The sequence below is a fragment of the Cryptomeria japonica genome, chromosome 4 (genome assembly GCF_030272615.1).
Source record: "Cryptomeria japonica chromosome 4, Sugi_1.0, whole genome shotgun sequence".
Classification (NCBI taxonomy): domain Eukaryota; kingdom Viridiplantae; phylum Streptophyta; class Pinopsida; order Cupressales; family Cupressaceae; genus Cryptomeria; species Cryptomeria japonica.
This window is the reverse complement of record NC_081408.1, coordinates 456,480,916-456,489,157: the sequence shown is the minus strand read 5'-3', so window position 1 is coordinate 456,489,157 and position 8,242 is coordinate 456,480,916.

Genomic DNA, 8,242 nt, shown 5'->3' with positions numbered 1-8,242 from the left:
TTGAAACAATACTTACTGCATTCATAATATCCGGTCAAGTCTAAGTTAAATATAGCAAGCCACCAATCATGGACTTATACCTTGTCGGATTTACAGGTGTAGAAGTATCCTTGATAGATAATTTCTCACTTGTCACCATAGGAGTACTTACCGATTTGGAATTATCCATACCAAACTTCTTCAACAATTCCCTTAGATACTTAGTTTGACAGATAAAGATTCCTTTGTCAATTTGAGTAATCTACAAACCTAAGAAAAATCTCATTTCACCAATCATGGACATTTCAAATTCATTCTTCATATTATTAGAGAATTCCATGCACAATTTATCTTCTCCCCCAAAAATGATATCATCAACAAATACTTCAATAATCAGAATATCATCATCAGTAATTTAATAATATAAATTACCATCAACACTACCTTTAGTAAAACCAATCTTCAAAAGATATTTATCCAACCTTGCATACCAAGCTCTAGGAGCTTGTTTCAATCTATATAAATCTTTCTTCAATCTGCAAACCATATCTTTATCATCTGTTTGTGAAAATCCATCAAGTTTCTCTATGTATACTTCTTCCTCAAGTTCACTATTCAAAAATGCACATTTAACATCCATTTGATAAACCTTATAGTTCTTATAAGTTGCATAGGCAAGAAATAGTCTAACAACTTCAATTCTGGCTAGAGGTGCCAATGTTTCACCGTAATCAATTCCTTCCATTTGAGAATATCCTTTACAAACCAATCTAGCCTTGTTTCTTACAACTTGACCATCCTCATTCCATTTATTCCTAAAAACCCATTTAGTTCCAATAACATTCTTATTTTTAGGCCGGGGAGCTAAAGTCCAAGTCTCATTCTTCTCTATCTGATCTAATTCATCTTTCATAGCTTTTAACCAATGTTTATCTTTACATGATTCACTAACAGATGCCAGTTCAATTTGAGAAATAAGACATACCTTTTCATTTGCCAATCTTGTTCTTGTCATAACTCCCTTGTTCCTATCTCCAATTATTTGATCTTCAGAATGACTTAATCTTACATACCTTGGTGTTTTCTGAACTTCAGGTTGACTTCTTTGATCATCAGTCATAGTTGAATTTCCCAATTGTGTCGGTGTAACTGTTTTAGTTTCCTATACCAGTTGAGGCATTGTTGGTTCAGTTATGATCATTTCCACTACCGGTTCCCTGTCATATGATATAGATTGATTTCTATATTGCTCATCCACTTTCACATTAGCACTCTCCATAATTTTCTGCAACATTTTTTTATAACATCTATATGCTTTGCTTTGAATTGAATAACCAAGAAATATCCCTTCATCACATCTAGGATCAAACTTCCCAATTGAATCATCTCTTTTGATATAGCATTTACTTCCAAATTTTTTGAAATATTTAACAGTAGGTGTATGTCCAAACCATAATTCATAAGGGATCTTATCGGTTTCACGTTTGATGTGAACTTTGTTTAATGTGTAGATTGTTGTACTCATTGCTTCTCTCCAGTAGATGTGAGGCAATTTGGCTTCCATCATCATAGATCTTGATGCATCCAAAATGGTTTTATTCTTTCTTTCCACTACTCCATTCTGCTAAGGAGTCCAAGGTGTAGATAGTTGTCTCCTAATTCCATTTGTCTCACAATAACTATTAAATTCATGAGAAGAGAACTCACCGCCTTGATCTAATCTTAGACATTTGATTTTCAATCCAGTTTCTATTTCAACCTTTGCTTTAAAGATCTTGAATTTCTCAAAGGCTTCAGACTTCTCCCTAAGAAAATTCACCCACATCATTCTAGAATAATCATCAATTATTAGCATCAAATACCTATCACCTTGAAAGCTTCTAGTCCTTGTAGGACCACATAAGTCAATGTGAATCAAATCAAGTACATCATTAGATTTATCATGTATGCTCTTAAAAGAAGTTCTAACTTGCTTTTCCAATTGACATGCCTTACATACCAAATTATGAGGCTTCATAATCTTAGGTATATCTCTAACTGCCTTAGTTGAATTGATCTTAACAATACAATCAAAATTAACATGACACAACCTCTTATACCATAACCAACTCTCATCATTATGAGAAATCAAACATGTCTTATTACTAGTGTTCAAGTGAAAGATGTTACCTCTAGTCTGAATACCGGTTGCAATCTCCAAACCAGTCTTGTTAATGATTTTGCATTTTCCCTCTTTAAACTAAAGTTGGAAAACCTTGTCCACCAATTGACCAACACTCAAAAGATTATGCTTTAAACCTTCTACATAATAGACATTGTCAGTATTATGCTTACCATCCAGAGAAATAGTACCTCTACCTTTGATCATACGTGTTTTATCATCTCCAAATCTGACTTGACCACCATTGTATTCTTGCAGGGATATAAATTTCCCTTTATCTCTAGTCATATGATGTGAGTATCCACTATCAATTACCCATTCATCCTTATCTTCAACTTTTGCTGCCAAGGCCTTTTCTTCATTCATGATAACCGGTTCCAGTTCATCTTCCTTTAAAGCATAGAACACCCATTCCTTTCCATTGTCGAATCCACTAGCAGAGTCTTCTGCCGCTTCATCCCCAGAGTCATCACTTACTCCTTCCTCATCTAGTATGTAGCATTGTTTACATTTCTTGAATCTATATATGTTCTGGTTAGGCTTAAATGATTTCTTAACTCTTTCCTCAAATCTTGCATTTCTTTCAGGACATCTAGATGCAAAATGACCAATCTTATTACATGCAAAATATTTAAAAGTTGCTTTCCCTTCATACTTACTTCCTGTCGGTCCTTTAGGTACTCTTCTAGCAAATAAGGCTTCAAGTTGCTCAAATTCTTCATCTTCTTTCCTAATATCTTCCAATTATTTTGCATATAAGGCTTTCCAATCACTTTTTGCCAGTAGATGATGATGCATGAAAAGAAGGTTCAGATTTTGCAGCTCCAGAAGGTCCAAATTCTTTAAGCTCAAAAGCAGATAATTTCCCAATCAGAATGTCTCTGTTAATTGAAGTGTTTGCCATTGTTCTTAGCTCATTAATTGTAGTTGCCTTCATCTTGTAAGACGGTGGAAGGGCTCTCAAGACTTTGGAAACTATTTCATCTTCACTCAAAAATCCTCCACAACATTGAATTGCCATAACAATCTCATTTACTCTTTCCATAAACACAACAATTCTTTCATTGTAGTACCCCTACTCGTTTGAACTCATTAGACTCATATTTTATTATTGTTTATTTTTCAGTGGATACATTACCATGATGTGTTATTCAGACTTTTATGACATTATATCATGTTTTATCTGGATATGAGATGCATAATTTATTTGCAGTATTTCAGTACTTGTGAGTTATGGCATTTTATGGATTATGGCTATGTACTAATATTTTACCTTGTCGATGCAATGTGTAATTATATGTTGTGTGTCTATGAGTGTATTGGATCCAAGGGGACGTTTTTTCTTCACTCATTTCGGTGAGACAGGGAACGTCATGATTCTCCTTCATCGGTGTGTATGTTGTGTTTTCTATATTGTATATATGCATGTGTGGTTCAGTGATGCAAGATATTGCAGGTACAAGTATCGGGTAGGTACAGGATATCATCTCCACCTGGCTTCATAGGTCTGAGTGTGCCTTATATTTTCTGATGGAAGTGGAGGAGATAGTAGTTGACCCTATTTTACTCAGTTACACTCGTGTGAGTATCATTAGTTGGTCGTCCTGTTACTTTGTTCGGCCTTCGTATTTTGTTTTTTGATCTTTTTATGAGTATTTGCTTGAAGTTTGTTCAGTTTGTGTGTTTTAGTGGATTTAATTAATTAATTAAGTTTATGGAGTTATCTCATAGTTGAATTATGTATGCATTGAGATTATAAGTTTAATTAATTAAAAGAAGCTTTTAAATTAAGTTGCAAGCTGCATGATATTAGAAATATATTTTATTTAAATTTTAGTGAAAAATAAATTAGACTAATTTCATTTATTGTTCCTAGAATTTTAAATAAATAAATGAATAAAAGAATTAATTAGAATTAAAGTATTGCTTTAATTTCTTTATTTAGAAAATTAATTAATTTGCATGAGAAAAGAAAAGAAAGAAAAATGATTTTTTAATTATTGCATGTTAACTTATCCCTTTGTTAGAAAATTAGAAAAGAAAAGAAAATTTCTTTTATTCTAAATTTAGGTTTTTGGAGAAAAAGATATTCAACCTAGAATTTTAGTTTAAAAGGGGAATAGGTCTTTATTTTAGGGATACACAGGAAACAGGTCAGGGAAAAAGCTATACCAGGTTGGGTGGCTTCTATTGATTGTTTGTTTTAAAGAAAATATTTCTATTCCTTCTATCTTCTAAATGATGTGTGTGTTAAGATGTTTGTCATATCTTGTTTGATTAATTCTGTTCTTGGCTAAAGTCCATTCCTAAAGTGAATTTCTGGTTTATGGAAAGAAGTTGTTTCCTGGGTGTTTGTAGATTTAATTTTGAGAAAATTGGGAAAAGTTTTTATGGCAATTTTGCCAAGGTTTTTATTGTGCATGGAAATTGCAAGATTTGTGAACTATGGAATTTACCAGAAAATTCATTCCCTATTGTTTGGTATTTGTATTGTTAATTATGGACTTTGATTGTAATTCCCTGTACTATCACTGAGATTTAGCCAGAGATTTAATTATCTTTGTTATTCATTCTAGTTGTTAATTAAGTTTTATGTATCCCTGTTTTAGTTGTTAAATTATGGAAATTGTCATGGGAATAAATTTATTTGTGAAATAAATTTATTGTTATTATTAAATATTATGTGGAACTTGTATTAATTACATTATGGAAATTAAAAATTTTATATGTATTTATTTTGGGAAATTGTTATTAATTTTATTAAAAAAAAAAATTAATTAAAAAAAACTACGGTAGCATAGCTACCGGCAATAGTACCTACTACTGCAAGGTAGCAGTACTACCTATGGTAGTACCTGCTACCGTGCGGTAGCATGGGGGTTTTAAATTTGTTTTCCCTAGGTTTTGCGTGCAGTTCGAAAAACCAGTGTTTGGATATACGTACAAGGTATTAAGTTTGTTTTTAAATTAATTTATTAAATATATGAAATATGTATATATATATATATATATATATGTATATATGTATATCTATATATATATATATAATCATATATAAGTTATTTTATTTTGGACATTATGTTATTTGGTATTATCTTAAATACTGTGAAAATTAATTCTGAGTTGACATATATATTTTGTAATATAATTATAAGTATATTATATATATACGATGTATATATAGGTATTCATATAATTATATTATATATATTTATAATTAATTTAGAGGTTGGGTGTTTTCAGAAAAGCTTGTAATTTTTAGATTATATATTTATGCTTGGAAATATTAGGAGATTAATTTTTGTGTGATTGATTTAAACCTTATTGGACAAATGACAAATTGATTTCTCTGTATAAATATAGTTGTATTTTCTTACTTTCTAGAAAATCTTTAATTGCAAGTTATTTATGCTTTTGGTTGTTTTAAGAAAAGATTGTCTATATTAGGCTCTTGTGTAAATGGTGTTTGCAGTCCAGCTCAATTTCATTGCAATTTTGGTTAAGTTGTCATTGTGTCTTATGTTGTTATATCTCCTTGGTCAGGTGTCATTGTATAACCCCGTTGATGTGAGCCATTGTGTGTTTTGTCCAAATGGTCAATCTTGGGTTAGTGATTGTGTATCCTTCACCTGTGCTTTGTCAGGATTAGTTATGGCTCTCTGTTTCGCCATAGAGTTCTCGTAGAGAGACCTTTTCTGTTAGTGTCCTATGAGAGAGAGTGGCTTTCGAGCGGGGGTCATGCCCGAAATGGATGACAGGATAACCCGTCGAAAGTTAGTTAAAAAGTAATAACCTAATAATTGATTTGGGGGGGTGGAATAAATATTAATTAAGATAATGTACCTCGTGCATAGGTGAAGTGCTAGTACAGGGCTCATAATGTTATGAGGCCTAGAATGACAAATTTACCACCTTGTCTTCACGAAAGGATTGGTAGGGTCTGTATGAGACTTAGTTGGAACCGGAGGTTCGGGAGAGGTTACCAGGACAGTGAGTCAGGACCTATGGAGGTTGTACCATGGTATCCATCTTAAGCTATGCAATGATACTCTCTCCTTAGAGTCACTAGTGTTTTGTGATTTGAGTCACATGGATGTTTGCGGAGTCATGTAGTTCTTTCGTACTTGTCTTATTTTGCTTGCTTGAGGGTTTTCTACTATCTCCTAGCACAGTGGGTTGGTTCCATTTCGGGATCACATGGTTGGGTGGTAGTGCCACTTCCCATCAGATGTTCTGGATTGTATCTTCAGGTGAGGAAAGGCTTCACTGGTGTTTCTTTGTTCGTGGTTCATGTACCAGCTCTTATTCGTGATCATTGATCAGTTGAGACCTTGTGGTCATTGTATCAGACTTTTATGTAACCTTGATATTGTAACTTTGGATTCTGTGGTATTTTTGGAAGCCATGTATTTATGGATATTGTAATATTATGTCAGTAGAATGTATGTTAAATTCAGTTGCTTTGATCTTATGTATAAATGATTTATGGATAAATTGAATGCATGGAATACTTTGATTCTTTCATTTTGGAATTTAGATGTATGTGTAGTTTTAATCATAAGCATTTAATTTACCTAATTAAATGGACAATTGGATTAACCATCACCTGTGGTGTTAATATAATCTGCAAATTGATCTTCGATGGTAACCCTTAGGAAATCATGTGTTAGACTTTCGATGTGTTATTAAACATTCAATTGTTATAATTAATGCATTTAATTTGTTTTTTAAATTTATTTCACCCTTTAGTTGCCTAGTTGTGTTGTTTTCCTTTAGGGTTCTTGGCGGGGCATTACATTCATTATCTTCCATCTTCAAGTTCTCATATCTCACCCGGTAGCCATCAAGTTTAGCAATTTTGACAGTAGGATCACCTTCATTCATAGTTTGCAATTTATCCCACATAACCTTTGTCGATGATTTATCAGTCAATCCCATGATTTGTTGATCAGTAAGTGCACATAGGAGGGCTTCTCTAGCTCTGCAATCATTTTCAATATTTTTATCCAAGTTTGCAGGAGTAGGATTACCAGATGCTGAATCATAAGGTGTGTATCATTTCTCAGTGATCTCCCAAATATCCTTGCCAAGACATCTAAGAGGAGTCTCCATTCAAATTTTCCATATCCCATAATTTATTCCATCAAGCGTATGGATTTCTCTTCTGAAAATAGTTGTCAGTGGATTTGAAGTGTTAGCTACCATAGGATCTACCTCAAGCGGTTAAGCTTCTGCAAAAGAGGACCAAAACTCTGATACCAATTGTTAGGATAACTGATGAACAACTGAGGGGGGGTGAATCAGTTGTTAATAGATTATATCAATTAATCCTCTTAATAACTATGTGTGTGAAAAGTGGACCTGTATCTGTATCTGGAATACACAACACTTCAATTAAGTCATTAGATGCATGGTTAGTAAATCAATAATCAATGAATAATAAACCATTACAAAGTGACCCATTGCCTTCTAGTAGATGCGAGTTTAGATTTCTCTCAGATTGCTAAGCTATCCAATGACTAGACAACACCTAAACGAAGGATTTATAAATCTATATGAGCATGGATTTAAGCTAGATGAATGCAAGATTAATCTAACATGATTTAAGCAATATATGAATATTTAAGCTAAATGATTGAAGCAATATAAAATAACTAATATGCAATATCTCAATGCAAATTCTCAATGAACCTAGAGCAAAAACAACATAATAACAATATATTCTCCAGGATTTTTGAATGAGAGATGAGAGCCTGAAATTATAGAAAATTCAGAAAGAAACCAAAGGCTGAGATCAAATGATGATGAGCTGTCAAGATTTTCCAAGAGGAAGCACAATCCAAGTGAATTGATGTGATTGGATGCTTTTCTCAGTTTTAAAGGAAATTGAACTAAAATTAAGATAAAATCAGGAAAAAACTTATTTATTCTCTATTTCATTCAATTTTAATATTTAATTGTTTTAATTGCTTTTTTTGAGATTATTTATCAATTTATAATTTGTTTTTCAAGATTATCTGCAATTGATTTCTTTTCCCAAATTTTTAATTCTTTTTTGGTCAATTAATTCCTTTTTTGATGATTTAATGGCAAATTGATTTA